The 17,137-nt window shown below is 41.4% G+C and overlaps 1 protein-coding gene across 3 annotated transcripts in view; it reads right to left on the bottom strand.

Annotated features, from left to right (window-relative positions):
- Positions 1 to 17,137, bottom strand: part of TBL1XR1 (TBL1X receptor 1) — a 110,426-nt gene that overhangs the window by 55,049 nt on the left and 38,240 nt on the right. For all 3 annotated transcript variants that reach the window (XM_035334214.1, XM_035334215.1, XM_035334216.1), the window contains exon 2: positions 8,452 to 8,516. The gene's annotated coding sequence lies outside the window, so the exon portion shown is untranslated. The remainder of the gene's footprint in view (positions 1 to 8,451; positions 8,517 to 17,137) is intronic.

The following is a 17,137-nucleotide window of genomic DNA, read 5'->3' as shown; positions in this document are numbered from 1 at the left end:
CTCCACTCACGCATAAGGCAAAAAGTCCCACATTAACCTTGGGATAACAACAGAAGCTAAGGAACCCCAAACAAGTATTTTTGCTGTAGGTTTGCTATGTACAGATATCATGAATTCTCTTTGGATGGCTTCAGACTTGAAGTACGTAACGCTCCTTTCCAAAGTATAAATGGAAAGACATTAGCATAACTGATTAACATAAGCAGCCTTCCAAATCAGACTAAGGGAAAAAAAAAAAAAAAAAAAAAAAGAGTCCAAGACCTGTTACGTGCTTCTGAATTTGCTGAGCTACGGCGTTAGCATTCGTTCTGTTGTTTTACTCCCAGGGCCACGGAACAAAACCTGCTCCCTAATGGGAGGACATGATTTACAAGTTAAACTTAACTAATTCAGCAGAAAATAGCTGAAAGACAGCTGATGCAGGTTACAAACATTAAGCTCCCTTATCTTTCAAAGGCAAAAACTGTTATGCCACAAACAAGTGCTTGTTAGGAAGACCAGTGTGCAATAACAAGTGTCCATCTCAAAGCTAGTGAGGTTTTTTTTGACCTCCCTTTATATTATTAGAAGATTATTGCAAAATCTTTCTCCCTTGATGGATGAGATCTGGTTTTTATATTCCAGCCTGAATATACTCCTTGCCAAGTCGTATGCATTTCTTCTTGTCCTAGTGCTGTCTTCAATCTAATACAAAAATTTAAAAATACTTGTACTCACTGAAGTGTTTGGCAACCCCTCTTATATGTAGAAAAATTCATTATATCTGCCTCTCAGTGTCCTATTGTGAGACAAACTCTGCTCTTCCCTCACCATTTTGGTAGTCCCCTTCCGCACCTGCTTCCCTTTACATTCATCTTTCTTGGACAAGGTCTGCCAGCAGTGTTACACAAGGGGATTTAGCAGTGCTGCCTTGCACGTGAGCAGCATAAACACTTTCCTATTCCTACCGTAAGCCCCTCTTCACCTTACAGATCTTACAATGACATTTTTCAAAGTAATTTTTATGGTATCTTCCATTTAGAGCAAAATCTCAACACCTCTAGCACAGTTTCCACTTGCAATTTATGTAATTAACAATAATGCTTCCCTGGGTTTAAACAGCCTTACCTACTCCTCAGGTTACTTCTGAAATCCCAGATGGTCAGCCTCCAGAAAGTATCTTCTGTGCCTCTGCCATGTCTTGGTTATATCCATGCTGATGGCTCATTAGTAGAATAATTTATCAACTGTTGCAAGAATAGCTGTTATAAATTTGCTTTCTATGTAAATCAGGCTCCATGCAAGTAGAAAGGAATTCCAGCCTTTTCAAAAGCATTTTAATGTGAAATGCTGACATCAAGTCTTAAGTTCATTTGATTATTTTTCTGTTTATGTTATTAGTAATCAGTTTTTCTGGCACTCTTCTCTGTTCCAGTTCAGTCACTCAGCTGAATTACTTGAACTCCTGGTGAACTGCACCAAAAAAGGAAAATTAACTAATGCCTCATTTGATCTTGTGACCATAAAACTTGTGTTTTCATTCCCTCTTTAACCTTTGACCATCTATTTTTCCCGTTAATTTGTGTGTTATGTACCTGATAGTTTTAAATTTGTTTCTTTTATTCATGAAAAAAGAATCCGCTGACAGTTCATCTGCCCTCTATTCATTTTAACTACCACTGACTTTTTTCTAGGTCACCATTAATAAGCATGCACTTAAAATCAGTTCTTCATAGTCCATCTTACATGCACATTGACTAACTGTATTATTCTCTTTACCAGATGTGCATCGCTGTTTTCAGAAAATCTGGTGACTGCACTAACACAAAACAAGCTTAAAAAAAAAAAAAAAAAAAAAAAAACAGTGAAATGGCTATTTTTATTTTATGAAATTCCATTTGCCAGATTATTGAAGTTTATATTCTCATGAGGGACTTAACTTCATTTACGTTCCTGGTTTTAACTTTTTGGTTTTTGGAAACAGATGTCAAATACCTTAAGATACGATAAAATATTTTTAACACCCAAGTAGACCGTAATAAAATACTGTCCATCTACAGACAAAAGAAATGAAATGAAAGGGGAAGATGCCATGAACATCTGTAATGAGGACAAGGAACCCAAACGATGGCTCACATTTGACATCAATACCCTCTGTATGTGCAAACACTGAATTCATGGGCACGGATCCTCCACGCACACACGCACAGTATCAGTCCTGGGAGGATTCAGACCCCTTGCCCCAAGTATGTTCATTATATCACAGTAAGAAGAAAACATGTGACCTCCATTTTCTACTATCTTTAATTCTATTGATACGAAGTACTAGAGGCTTCACATCTAAGGACACGTTTCCAGGTCTGTCATCCATTCTGATGGCAGACGTAGGGCACCTGGTCTTCGGTGGCTAGCAGGTCTCAGTCTCTCCTGAGCAAATAAAAGTATATGTATTCAATGTCATTCCCCCCAGCCTACAGACTTCCTGTTGTTTTGCAGCAATATTCATTATCGCCCAGCATCTACACCACTGAAACTAAGGGGAGCTTTTACTTTTGTTGAGTTGAACCAATATCAACTTTCTGTTGACAACAATGAAACCAGGATCACGACCTGACTGCACAAGCGGCATACTGACACGAAACAAGCACTGCTCCTCTCTGGAAGGCAACACTCGAGCACTCAGACAGAAGGGGGCCTACCCTTAGGTCTTCTCTAGAACATCCTACCTCACCTACACCTAATAGCCAGTTTACTTTTCTAATGTGCAACAAACCTAGTCACTATCAAGAACATTTAACGCTACATTTCTTATTCGTTTAGCACTACAATTCTTTTGTACAATCATTCACAGAGTGGAAAACGGGTCATTCCAGGTTACACGACTCCACCATGGGCATATGGCAGTGAATCCACAGCAGGAACACACGATCTTCCCCTCCATAAAACAGATGGCACGCCGATCAAGTCAGATATAATCCAGTGCTAGCTTCACTACTACTGCTGCTATTAACTTGTGAACCAAAACCAGTGGAAAGAAGCAGACAAAGAAAGGTCCAAGGCAGGGGAGGCAAAGGGGAAGGAAGACCACGAAAAACACATTTAAAAAAAAAAAAAAAAAAAAAGTGGTAACAGAAGACAACCTATTGCAGCAACCTATTGTACCCCAGTTTTGGGTACATTTAAGATTGAGAAACTAGGAATGGCAATAGGAAAGGAACAGCGGTGGCCCTCATCCTACTACAGAGGACGTTCCTCTAGTTTGATACTGGCCCAGTTCCCTTTGCTCTTGTGATTCACTGCACTGGGTACTTGCCAGGGGCTACATATCCTGGCTGCTTACATAATTACATATTTATGATTCTGCCGAGAATTCTTAGTCAAAGCTTATTTCTGAACTGTAAACGCTTACAGAATCAGCAGAGAAAGTTCTCCAACAAATGCTACTTCAAAAGAGAGCCACCATTTCTTGTAATTTTTAAAGAGCGGTTTCCTCTTCAGTTGAATCACTCAGTAGTGAACTTCAGCTAATGGCAGAAAAAAGGCAAGGGGGTGTTTTCCCTCCAAAACAGAAAGAGATCTTACTTGTGGCTTTAACTTGTTCTTTGTAAAATATATATATATATAAAATTAAGAAGAAAATCCAAAAATATATCAGAATGCCATTCTATATAAACTTTTCTTATCACAGTACACACCTTATCATAGCAGACAGTCAGTATTTCCTCTGTACCATATTACTAGCACTTCCCTTTTCAGTGCATGCACCACTAGATCAGCTTATTCATGCTGATCCAATAAATACGATTTATGGATGAACACTCTGCAATACAATTTTTCAGCTGTAACCAATTATCAGACAAAAAAAAACACTGCAACCCACCTTTCTTCATTGATAATAGCATCCATTGATTTGAGAAGGAGCAACACAGTCCAAAATTTCATGTCATCACTCAGTTGAGACTATTTCAGGAACTGCTAGAAATACATATATATAATTTCCCTTTAAAAGCGTACTCCATAAGCTGTACAACCAAATCCCTCAACAATAAATTTTATGAGCATTTGCGGGCTCTACCACTGAAAACACTTTCAAGCTTAGTTAGCTTTACGCACTCAAGTATTTCTTTCTTAGACCTCAAAAGAACAATTCCTACACCTGAAGTCACACGTACACACATACATATGTATTTGAAAAATAAAGGCCTCAGTCTTGCAGAGCTATTTATTTTGAAGCAACTATTCATGGGTCTTGCGTCCATGTCTCAAGTACTGCCAAGTTTCATAACCCTTTGAAAGCAGGGGTCACGGTTTAACAAAAATCCACCTTCTCTCTCCACTCTTTAAGGCTCTACCACTCTTTAAAGCTCCGTCCATCCACAGAAACTCTTTCACATGTACATCTGACGGTGACATGGCATTCAGCTTCTGTTGAACCAGTCTTTGGGCCTATTATCATTTAGCTCTCCCATGACCTGGCCTAAACCGGGCATACAGATCAGGGCAACAACTGAAAATTTTTCACTTCCCTTTGCACTGCAATTCCTGTGCAAACCCCAGAGCCCTGGGGCTGGTGGCACGATTTCCTACTGTTCTTGGCAAGAGGTGGCAGAGACAGGGCTTCTGTGCCTAACCCAACTCCTCCAGATCCGGCTGCAGGCTCCTGCCATCTCCCTTGCCTGCCTTACTCTGCATGGAACCATTTCAACCGAATGGACTGGCAGAAAGCTAGCCCGACAGGTGGCGATTTGATGAGTTTTGCTGTTGTGGAACCACAGGTAATAGTTAAATTCATTTATTCCTTCAACTGCCTTTAAAGGAGTGGAAAGGTCACAGGAAGACTCCACAGACGGTACCACAGAAGGGTTCAAAGAGAAAGTCTTGTTGCAGCCTTGGGGAAGTTCTGGCAGATGTCTTCTAATCCTTTCACTGAATTTTCTTTGGAGTGTCCTGTTCATTCTGCCCAGCTCCTCCAGCCACTCTTGCTGTTTCTGAGCAAAATCGTCTGGATCTGAAGTCACACTGAAGCATGGCACTCACGGTATTTCCTGACCTAAGAGACTTAATGCCTGCAGAGTTGTCCTCCTAAAACAAGTCTCTTACCTGTAAGAACAGTTGGCGTAACACACAGGTGGTGTTACACCTTCAAAACATGGTACGATATATTCACCTAAAAGTAAACGTCCAGAAGAATGGATTTAAGACGCCTACAAGCTGTAACGCACGCTGTATTTTGTATTCCCCCCGAAGGACTATGAGGCCACGGACTTCGCTGCGATGACCCTGCCTTTCTGGAGACTCAGCAACTCTGCTCACTGCGTATCCTCAGACTTTGCCTGTGTCAGCTTGTAATAAACGGTAACATCCTTTATTTTCTTCTGCAGGGAGACCTTTTGACGGGTCAGTGTGTTGATTTTTGACTTGGTCAAACCATCCGTGCAGTAAAAAGAACCTGGAAAGAGTGTTTTTCAGGACACCTCTTAACAAGCTTCCACGTTGCCTTACTTGCTTGATTCCCTCACAGCCCCTCTGGTTACCTCCTGTGGAATTAAACCCATCACAGCAAGCTGCTGTATGATATTAAAAAACAGGTACTTCCCAGCTTTTTGTAAGGTTCTAGTGTTTCTGTACACTCCTTTAAACAGCTAGACACACATATGTATATACACAAACACATCTGTATATAGCCACACATTTATGTATATATACACACACAAATGCAGGCACAAAAAAGAAAGGAAAATAACACTATTTTCATAAGACAAAGGCAAAACGTCTTGCTTCTAAAGCTCACAGGAGAAGTGCTGCAAGGTACAAAGGAAAATATCTCTCAGGTAAGCCAGCTCTTCTATCACATAACAAAAAAAATAATAATTTGCTAAAACATTTATGGAAAATTTGATCTGATCTTGCCCTTAGGCCAAAGGTCCAGGACTTTTGATTTTTATTTCCAACACATTCATTAACCCTTGTGACCTTGAGTAAGTACCCCATTAGCAGCCTTGAAATTAACCTTTGAAATCCTAGAAAAAGTAGTATTATATACTAATTTGCCTCACCCTTGAGGCCTTTTTTTTATTTTAAGCTTTCGTATCTTAAAGATGCCAACTTACTCCACCTTGCACTTAGACCACAGCCACAGTTTCAAAAGACTTGATCACAGCATAAATATGTGATTAAAAACAAAATGCTAACAATTCCAATGTTTAAGGATTAACTTATATTTTACCCTCTTTATGTGTTTACACAATATATTCTATGCAAAAAAAGCATCTTTTAATCATCTTTAAAATAGTAAAGCAAAGAAAAAACAAAAGAGGATGTATAACTTCTGCATTTTAGTGTTGTGTTTTTTTTTCCTCTATTTTAGTGGCAATTTTTTTTTTTTTTGACTAAGAAGAAATGGAACTGACAGTCATGATTAACAGACTGATCAAAAATGCCAGTATCGTTTCTCAAGGGAATCAGAAATGCATTTCTGATTGAAATATACGTATTGAATCTGGGAAGCCATGTTAAACAAAACACTCTGGGAGGAACACAAACTGCTTTCTTCAGGTCAACCCATCTCATACTTTGTCTACACACATCAAAGAGAAAAATATAATACAAATCTGTGAAAGTAATTTTTACCATAAGCCAGAGTAAGATATGATTACTTTGGAGATGATGATTAATGTGTCTAGCTTGGCTCTTAAATCTACATTCAAACTGTTTCAAAGTTTTAATTAAGGGATGAGTAATTGTTTAGGAATCTCCAGAATAGGAGAATAAACCCTCTTATAACAAATGCAGCTCTTAAAGAAAGGAGTGAAGAGTGTTTCACTTCACGATATGTAACAGTTGAGTATGTTTTATGATCCCTGTAACAACTAGTGTGCCCTTGAGACTGCAATTCTGAATTTCTAACATAATTTGCAGGGGGGAAAGTAGGACAAAATGCAGTAACATTTCAAATGCACACTCTCAGTATTTTAAAATTTTATGAAGTATAAGGACTAGGTTAATATGGAATGAGTCATGTTTTTAAGAGAAGCAGTAACACCAACCTGTATTTCTAATCATAACTATAAACACACTCAACTAATACAAAATAAAAGTAAATCAGAGTACCTTTCTCTTGGAAAAAGGTCAACAACAACAATGAAAACTTAGCAATAATGGAAAAGGTTGAGCCCACTGCTAGCTTCGGTTTCAGAAAATTAAAATGCCAGGCTACGTGACCAGGTGGAAATGGCGCCTTCTCACTCAGCAAATCTGTTCCCAACAGCTGAAATTCATCCCAAGTGAATATAAACTTTACACACATAAGCTGGATTTTGAGCTTAAACATCAGGCTATTAAATGACATACACACTTGGGCAGATCGTCTGATTTCTGAGTTATATTTGCTTTGCTTAGTGGCCAAATACATGCTGCATTACATGATGTTCTGAAGAGTCAAGCGAATCACTTGGTGCATTTCAAAGTAATCAGTTACATCCACACAAACTCCAAGTGTCATTTTGCTCACAGGACAAAGACAGCGGAGTTGCAAAGGTACCACTGATTTACAGATTCTTTAGATCCATGCTGCCCCCAAAAACAAAGGAATCCAGGTAATCTCACAGATCGCAAATTCAGTTTCGAAGTTGGTGGTTAGAAATACCATCCCTTAATTTCTGCACTCAACATAATGAGCTAGAGATGTCTGAAATGCAAGCTGGCGAATTATGCATTTATTTAAGTCTAACACTGCATTTAACACCCTCATAATACACCTCACTTCTAACAACACAAGATACCAGAACTGCTGAAAGACTATTTGAATGTAATCAAAGCCAGAGCATTAAATTCCAGTCCTCTCCAGAGTTCACCTCTGCTTTTCACCTGCGCAACTATTAGAAAGCTTAAATACATCATAAAGACAGTCTGCAAATACCATCCTCCAATAATCTAAAACATTTAATAGTATTTCAGAGATGAGAGTAAGAAGATCGCAACAACCAAGCCTATTTCTAGAGGAGCTAAGATTTTAACTTCACTAGTCTTACGCTGCCAAACGCACTGAAGCAAAATACACCTGGCACTGTGTAGATTTGTAATACGAGAAACTGTTAGTATTGAAACAAGATGCAGAGAGCACCCAAGGGGAGGCAACAGAGCACTCAGCTCATCTACAGCTTGCCCCGAACAGGCTTTTGGCCAAAAGAGGAAGCAAAAACAGTTACCAACAGGATGAGCTATGTCATTGTCAAGTCACACTTCTTGATTCAAAATTAACATGCTGCCCTACTTTCCACAGGGTAAGAGCGAAACAATTTCAATATTTTGTCAAGCAGAATAATGGTCTAGGTTTTTCTTAAGGAAAAAAAAAATCATCAATTAAGAAAAAAAAAAAAAGTAGCCACTCTAAAAATACGATTTGCAACTGAAGCTGTCTTACATTTGCAGGAAGGAACCATACCACCATTAGTCAGATAAGAAGGTACTTACCATTGGCAGTGCATTGATATGAGGAAGTTTTCCGTTCAGGTGTCTCTTGCCACAAAAGGGTGATGCTGCAAAAGAAATAAGGAGACAAAAGAGGAAAAATTAATATTGATTCTTTTGAAAACAGTGATGTTAACATGATTAATATTATCAAGCACACGCCCGCATGGCCGTTGCAGCCTACTCTGTTTAAGCAGCTGAGTTATCACCGCTGAATTTGTATACAGCCTAAATCAGCGGTGATCAGGAACAGAACAGCAAGCAGAGCTGGCTTTTTGCATATATCCTGCCACATCACAAGAACTGCTCCCGTGGGGAGCCTGAAATACAGACCTTTGAACAAATAAGCCTGTTGAATGAACACAAACCATCAGACCTCTAAGACAGTTGCACCCATTCAGCAGGAGCATGCATAAACAAAACAACCTGTGTATAAAAATCCTGATGTCTGGATTTGCCTTAACTCTCCAGAAAAGGCTTAGGGAAGCTAACTAGGCAAAATAGGCAGCTTAAAATATCTTTTGCCCATGCCAAATCTCTTCTGGAAATAAACTTCAGCTACTGACTTCTAAACACCCTGAAAAGCCCCAGACAAAAATTAACATTCCAGTGGTTTGACTGAGGACCTCTCCTCCAAAACAGTTACATCCCCTGAGAAGCAGTTAAAAAAAAAAAGGATCTATTTTCCTAACATATCTTGCACTACATATCTAGGTTATGTACACAGGTGTGCCCATGCACCCAGACAGTTCATCACCTCCTGCAGTGCCCTCAGTAACTGAGGGAACAGCTCACCCTAGCTACTGGCTACATTTGACATGTACATAACAGAATTCTTCCCAGGGGAACATTCAAGAGAAATTTTTCCCCTTCTTCAAAAACAGAAGAAAAAATAGTCCACAAAATTCCATACTCTCCTATATTTCATTAATTCTCTTGAAATATCAATAGTAATTATTTTATGCACCTAACAATAAAATAGGTAAGTATAAGCACTCTTGCAGTATGCATTAACTTCATGCACAGCAGTACCCACTTTTATGCATCAACGACAATTTTTATTCACACTAATATTTATGAGTGATTACTCTCCATGCAAATATTGTACACTACGTTTCTTGTTAGCACATAATTTGATCGCCCACTCAGAGAGCAGAAAGGGGGACAGATGGACACGGGTGACTAATAAAGCATTACCCGTTTAATCTAAAAATAGGCTATTTACAAAACATCTGTAAACTTTTCAAAAACTTTTACTATGAGTAAAGAGTAACTACGGCTTCCAGGGCTTCTGATCAACACAGAGCTCTTGCATGCCATTTCCAAGCTCAACCAGGAAGAAATGGCTTATTATAAAACCATTTTCAAACCCAGTCAAATAAAATAAAATAAAAAATTTAAAAAAAAAAGACCTGCAGCAATTGAGCGTATTTTATTCTTAAAACATCCGACCATGCTGTCAAGACTGGCAAAACCGTAACAGAGCAGGAGAGGAGCTGCTGCAGAGGATGCTGAAGAATGCAAGTATGCAGGGAATTGAAAGAATTTGCAAACATGCTCTTTTTCCTTTGCTTAGCTGTGCTTGTACCACAGACATTATGTAAATAGGCTGAGGAAGACTCCACTCACCAAGTGGAGTGGTTTCCCATGCGGAGCTAGCTCGAAAGCTCGTTTTTCCCCGAGTTGTGGGCCAGCACCGAGGAGAAGGCTTTAGCAGCCCACTCAGCAGCCCCCATAAACAAGTGTTACACTTCCCTGCAACCAGAGTTTTCCTTAAAAACAACACAAAGCACCAGCCAGCCACTATCTGTGATCTTCTTTTGGGAGCAGCTTAAATCAGAGCACAATCTGCGTCCGCAGGAAGGCGGAGGAGAGCTGCGCTGCCCACTGCTGAGCGCCAGGCTTGGCTTGTGTTACTTCATTTGCGAAGGAAGGTGGCAAACATAAATAATGGGCCAACTGCACAAACATAAACAACCTTCCTCAATGAGAAAAAAGCTTGATTCAGCCTCCACTACACCCAAACCATCTCCTTCCAACACACCCTTGGACAACCAGCTACAAAGAGCCCCTGGGCCAGGGCTGGTGAGGGGAGGCAAGGGCCTTCTCGGCCTTCACCTTTGTCTGACCCCACTGTGCCCCACACAGGAGCTGGAGGCAAAGACCACAGAGAGCAGGGGGCAAGAAAAGAAAGGGTTCACCAGCTCGTTCCTCGCTTGTATTAACTGGTTGTAGGCTCCGGTTTTGAGTAATGGTGCTTGAAACGACACGGAAACGTTCAGAAAACACTGCCGTGTCCTTCTGCAGAGTCCAGCACTGAGTACAAACGCCTTGTCAACAGATCTTTTCCTTCCAAGTTTATCCTATTGGATTCTGTTATTTTGGCACACACCTGGAAATTAACGCAGGTGACGGCTGTAATTTACTGATTTTAGCCTCTCTCTCTTTATATAGCGACCTGTTACAGTCGTTTAAACAGGTGACTAGGTGTAGTAACAGCTATGCTATGTGACACCTAAAAGTAATCCACCAAATGTCCTCGGAGCTGATAAAACACCAATTGAAAAAAGAAATAAAACTTGGCTGGCATTTTCCAAAAAAAGCCAATCCTGCAAGACGGCTGCAGATCACAACACCCCGGGCACCAAGCAACACAAATCCAGTTACAAACCCACCGTGTGCCCTTCCCTAACACCACTCCTTACCTGGCTCCAAACGCAAACAACTCAAAACAAGGATTTCTCTCAAAGAAACTTGCACGAACTTGTGACCCATTTCCTCTACAAGTGCTGCCATTTACAGTTTCCTCCATCTCTCCGCCACCCTAAGAACTGTGGCGGGCAATGCTGGGTGAGTGCGACGGCGGGCAGAAGGCTGCTGTGCGAGTTTGGGACCGCTTCTGCTCATCTTGCGTGCTCCCTTTTCTTCTAATCCTCTTCGGATCACAACATTTATACTGCTTTATGAGATTTTTTTGTGCTATTTGAGCTTTAGCAACGAATTTACACATTAAACATGGTGCTTCGTGAATTACAAAAGCCTTCCAAGGACATACGATTTTTTTCTACTAAATTCTCCTCCATTATCCTACTTGTATCTGGCCTTGGTATCTCGAAAGAGCATCCCAATCAAAATAGAATTAAAAATAACTAAATCCTGGATATTCCCCCCAGTAACTAGGCTGCAAAAAGCATCAGACAATAGCTTTAAAGGCCTAAATTGAAAACTAATCACTCCATTGAATCCTTCCTTTCATTTGGTTAATAGGCATATACAGAACTAGCGGTGATTCTACCACTGTCATGCTTGGAACATACACGGAGAGAATCAAAAGTTATTTCTTATAATTGTACTTCCATGATGATCTATGGGAATTGTTTAAAAAAATTCAGCACTTCTACAATAACATCTGCTTTTTGGATCTGACACAGAAGCCGAATTGAGATAAATGCCAGCTCAAAAAAAAAAATAAAGAAACAAGTATGTATGAGTGGGAAGAAGAAGGAAAAACAAAAAAACAAAAACAGGACCACATGCAAGACTGCACTGAAAGCTGTCATCACCTGCAACTGGCTGGTAGCAAGTGTTCCTCCCCAGGGACACACAGCAGGCAGCGACGGCCCCGGGGCTCCTCTTGGTCCCGCGGCCATTTGACGCTGAGCCGCAGCAGGGATCGCTCACAGCGCCCCAGAGCTCCCCATGGAGCATCCATCCACCTGTTTTCCTAAATTTTACTGAAACAGCTTTTCCTCCACTATTAAGTGAAAAAATATTTCCTCATCTCTGTTCTGTTTTTAAGGCCTTTATTATGTCAGAAATAAGCAAAAAGCTGATGCAAACTAACCTTCTGGATTTCTAGAAGAAATACCTTATACATACACTCGTATCACGTAACAGCTGCACTACTTCCACATTTCAGAAGTGCTCTTTCATACACCAAACTCCTGCACACATACACAGGCACGTGAACCAACTATCAAAACAAAGCAGGATATCTGAGGGGACAGAGAATAAAAAACAGCTTAGCAGACAGCACTACTCTAGGAGAAAAAATAAAATAAACCTAAATATACAAACCACTCTTTAAAAGTGCACAAAACAGGATTCACTCTGGCATGACAAACACAGGCAAAGCAAGACCAAAGCGAAGGAATATTGTAGCATGGCAGCAGCTACCTGCAGGTTTAAACACCAATTTCCAGAAAAGTCAAAAATTGAGGAAATCACAGATGATAGCTTATAACGCACTGAAAGGAAAGGAAGCTAAATTGCTGGAGAGGAAACCATCCTAGCCAGCCCTATTAAAAGCACATAAAACACAAGAGTAATCTTGTCAATACCAATTAGTTTGTACCATTGGGGATGGAGGGAGGAAGAGCCATGCTGCAGCACAGCTTCACTTGCAAGTCATGTAAATGAAATTCATTAGTAAGTAACCCAATTCACAGACTGGAAGTTAAAAGATCCTAGAGCATAAAGTAAAATCCTGTCTAGACTAGTAAAGAGCAGAGTCATTACTCCAAGGGCAGAGTATGATGCAGAGCATGGCATGGCCTCCTCCCTAGTCCCACAGTCCCACCTTTACAGACTACCACGTATACGATGGTGGCCCACAGATGCAAACACGAGGTAGTTTTTAATTTGTGTTGGTAGTTTGATTTCTTCTGAAAACAGTGGACACGTTGACTCACTGACAAAAGAAAATTGTACCTTTATTCCAAAACTGAGTTTTAAATTTAAATTCACCCTGGCAAAATTCATTGGATAAAGGAGCATAACAACCTGTTGACCTGGCTGCTCTCAGCAGGCTCTGAACACAAATCACAGAGTAAAAACAATTCTCCTTGTGTAAAAAAAAAATTAGTAATTTTTTTTTAAAAATCTGATGCGTAGGATTTAGGGGTCACTGTTATTCTCAGCAAGTTTATTACAGATTTCAAATAAAACAACTGAACCGAGACCCAAAATATACCACTTCCAAAAAATAATTTAAAAAATAATAAATCGGATTTTTTTTTTTAATTAAGTTTCCTGGAGGTAGGAAGAGCTGTACCCCCTGCTGTACTGAGCCTGCCCCAGCGACCCAGCTGTGCTCGGCGACAACCCGTCCCCTCTCCCGCAGAGCCCTTAGCTCCGATCAGCCTGCAGCCGAATGGAGGCAGACACCTGCTTTGGTCAACACGGCAGTGTGTTCCTGCAGAACTGATAGCTGCAAGGTTACCGGGACTTCTCAACCGGTCTCCAGTCTGGGGAGATGGAACAAAGCTCCAAGTGCAGCCTTGGGCAGCATACCTTCCTCACTGTTCATGTTTCTGCTACTGCCACGTCCGCTTGTTTTCAGATCTTCAGGACAAGATGTTCCTCTGCATTGGGGCTAACTAACGGTGGCCTTGCAGAACAAAGTTATAACTTGCATAATTTCCAGTCCAAGTTATGTAAAGCATCAGAAATCATTAGAGTAGGGCAAGGGTACAACTGTACATGTTTCATAGATGTTTATTCTTAAAGAGCTTAATTTATTTAATTTGTTAAAAAAAATCTCTCTCAAGCGCGCCATGCTTTGGGAGGTGGGATATGTGTCTTAAGACATCGTATTTGGAAGTGGGGTCGAAATGTTCCAATGAAGACTTCCCTTAAAGTAACAAGATGATGTGACAATATTATTGATATTATACATATTATTTTCAACCCCAATGAACATAACCATCATTTGAGCACTGTCTGTCTCTCTCAGTATCGGTACCATTATTCCCTTACTTTCTGGGCAACCAGAAGTCAAATACAGCACTCTTTCAGAGCAAAACCTCAATCCATGTTGCATCTAGTCAAGCCGATGACCTACAGAGCACATGCAGGCAATGCAGCAGGTCCAGTGCTCTGCTGCAAGACACAGCGTTTGAGGCACCTTGGCGTCCACGGGCACAAGAAGTCACGCTGTGGCCGCTGACCCTGCTCACCGCGTGCTGCTGCAGCCGTGCCTCAAGGAATGTCGGCTGCCTTCTGCCTGCCTTCTACAGGGGCAGCTTTCGGAATAGCCACAGCAAAGCATCAACTTTAAAAACAGACATCAAAATGTTCTACAACCCTTATTACTTGTGTTCCCGGGCACGTCGAAGTGCTAGCACGATCTGAAGAACTCAGATGCAAGAATTCTTCTAAAAAGCCCTCACAATTCTGAGTTACTTTTAATACTTAGAATCCCTTACAATCCACAGGCACAGAAATATTTTTTTCTGAAAACAATGTCATACAGGAGGTCAAAAACACAGTCTGTGGTGGAGCTTGGGCTCACACACTCCAGACATTCCTGGAATGCAGTTCCTCTAAAATAAGGTGCTTACAGTGCTTTTGAGACTCTTCCCGGGATTACTACTACTATTTCACACAAAGCCAGAGGAAAATATAAGCCTCGCTTTCTACCAAGTCATCCATTACAAGTATCAAGGAACCATTATGTATTTTTTCCAAAAAATATTGCTCTTCAGAAGCTTTTGCACTCCTGGCTACAATCCCCTCTCAATTCCCCACAAATTCCAAAACTGAATGGCATTTGGTGCACAGCAGCACCACTTTTCCACACAAATTCTGCGTCTCCACGTGTTTAACCTGCATGGAAGCTCTCTGCACAGCTGAACCCCAGGACTACGCAGCAGCTTGCACTGCATGGGGCTGAGCAACACACGAGGAATTTTACCCTCTCTTCCCCATTTCTGGGAGCCCCCTTTGCTCTCCACATCCTGCCACCCCGCAGACAGCCTCGTCCCTCCTGCAGACCCTTCCATGTCTCCAGGAGGGCAGTTTTGGGGAGGTAGGTGATCCACAAAGCGCTGAACCTCTCCGCAGAGGGCTGCTGTCCGTCTGTCCCTCTGAAGGGACGAGTCCCTGTGGCACTGTGGCTGCTGAGCTGTGACAAGCTGCAGACAAAGGTGTACGGACAGGAGCACGGCAGGCTGCCCACCCCGCCAGCAGGTACAGCAGGCACGTCAGGGCTCCGAGGACACAACCTACCGATGGCTCCGGCTCGGTTTTGCTGCTAAGCCACGTCCTGGCCAAGGCCGACCTGTCGCTGGGCCAGGAGGAGCCAACCCCCCACCTGCAGGCTCCCAGCTGGGCACTCCTGCTGCTTCCTTCAGCCTAAAATAAGGGAATTAATGGTCTTAACTCAGCTCCCCGAACCACCTCATCATGAGGGCAGGAGAGGACAGAATTGGCTGGAGAGAGGCAGAGGGAACGCAGCCCTGAAAGGGAAGAAATGCAGGAGCCGAACTGCCCCGACAGCCACGTCGTCAAAATACACCTCTGTCTCCAAGGGACGCCTGGCGTCTGGGACGTCGACGGGAATCCCAGCACGAAAACTCACAACAGAACAGAGTGATGGACTGGGTGATGTGAATCATACCCGAAATAGCACAGACAATAACAGCGTTAAGAGAAGTATTATTCTGTTGACTTTTCAAACCATTTAGACACCAGAACTGAGAACCCGTGTTTGTCTGTCACACCGCCTGAATGGGGGAAGTATTTGCATTGATATTATATTTATTATACATGCAGGAAGAGACACTGAAGCTAGTTCCAAAGAATAAGCAGCCTACAGATAAACATAGCAAAATATTTACATTAGCAGCGTGGTCGAAGAGAATAGCATTTATTAAATACGAGGATCGAAGTCATTAATCAAGAGCAGCATTAAACCAATCTAATCATGCCACTTCTTCACCTAGTTTTCTGAACAACAGGACCTAAGCACGATCACGGAAAACAAATGTATTTCATCTATCAATGACAACACGCTCAAAGGATCTGATGAGCATCGGGACACGAAGGCACAGCAGAGAGGCCCCATATCACCGCCACTCGGCTGTGATTAATTGATAACAACAAAGCAGCGCCTTATGCGAGTCTGTCATAAGCAGTAAAAGGAGCTTACCTACGTGTACACTGTCGTACTGTTATGGCTATACCATGTACCTCCCACCCTATGTGGTCTAGCTCTCAAAAGAGCTTTTCCTTAAAATTCTATTCGTTACAGTAATTAATAGTTCAATTACGTTGGGTTTTCCTACTGCAGGAAAATATCTTTTCTTACTGTAATGAGAGGAAACAAAAAACAAACAAACAAACAAAATCACACAAACTTAATTTGTTGCCAAAACGACTGAAGTCAGTATTTTTGTTTCACTGGAAATATTTTCTGTTGAATTTCCTACCATCGCTGCAGATGCATGGCTCAATTTATAGCCCTTCTAAACTAATGCACTGCATGTGCAGCACAACACGTAGCAGTTGCTTATCCCACAAACAAATGGAAGTATGGTTAGATAACCTATTATGCTGCTTTGCAGACAGTTAAAAAAAAGTGAAAGGGACTGCTGATGCTAGCTTACCAGCACCTTGCATTTTCCATTATACAAGGTAAAAGATTTGACCCAGAAGAATTTCCAAGAGACCTGAATGAGAACTAAAGAATGGCCATGCCGGCTCAGACCAATGGGCTCCCCTGCCCATTATCCTCTCTCCAGAAGGGACTTCAAGGCAGATACCTGACCGAAGAGTGAAAACTGCACGAACATATGATCTAGTCCCCTAAATTATCTCCTAGCCTCCAGCTATTTTCAACTCAGATGGCTTCTCTGAGCACAATTTGTTTGGCTTCCATGCATCCAGTAATCTCAGCAGAATTACCTTC

This window comes from Oxyura jamaicensis, chromosome 9 (assembly GCF_011077185.1).
Source record: "Oxyura jamaicensis isolate SHBP4307 breed ruddy duck chromosome 9, BPBGC_Ojam_1.0, whole genome shotgun sequence".
NCBI lineage: Eukaryota > Metazoa > Chordata > Aves > Anseriformes > Anatidae > Oxyura > Oxyura jamaicensis.
Note: the sequence above shows the minus strand (reverse complement) of the source record. Positions and strands in the feature narration are given on the sequence as shown.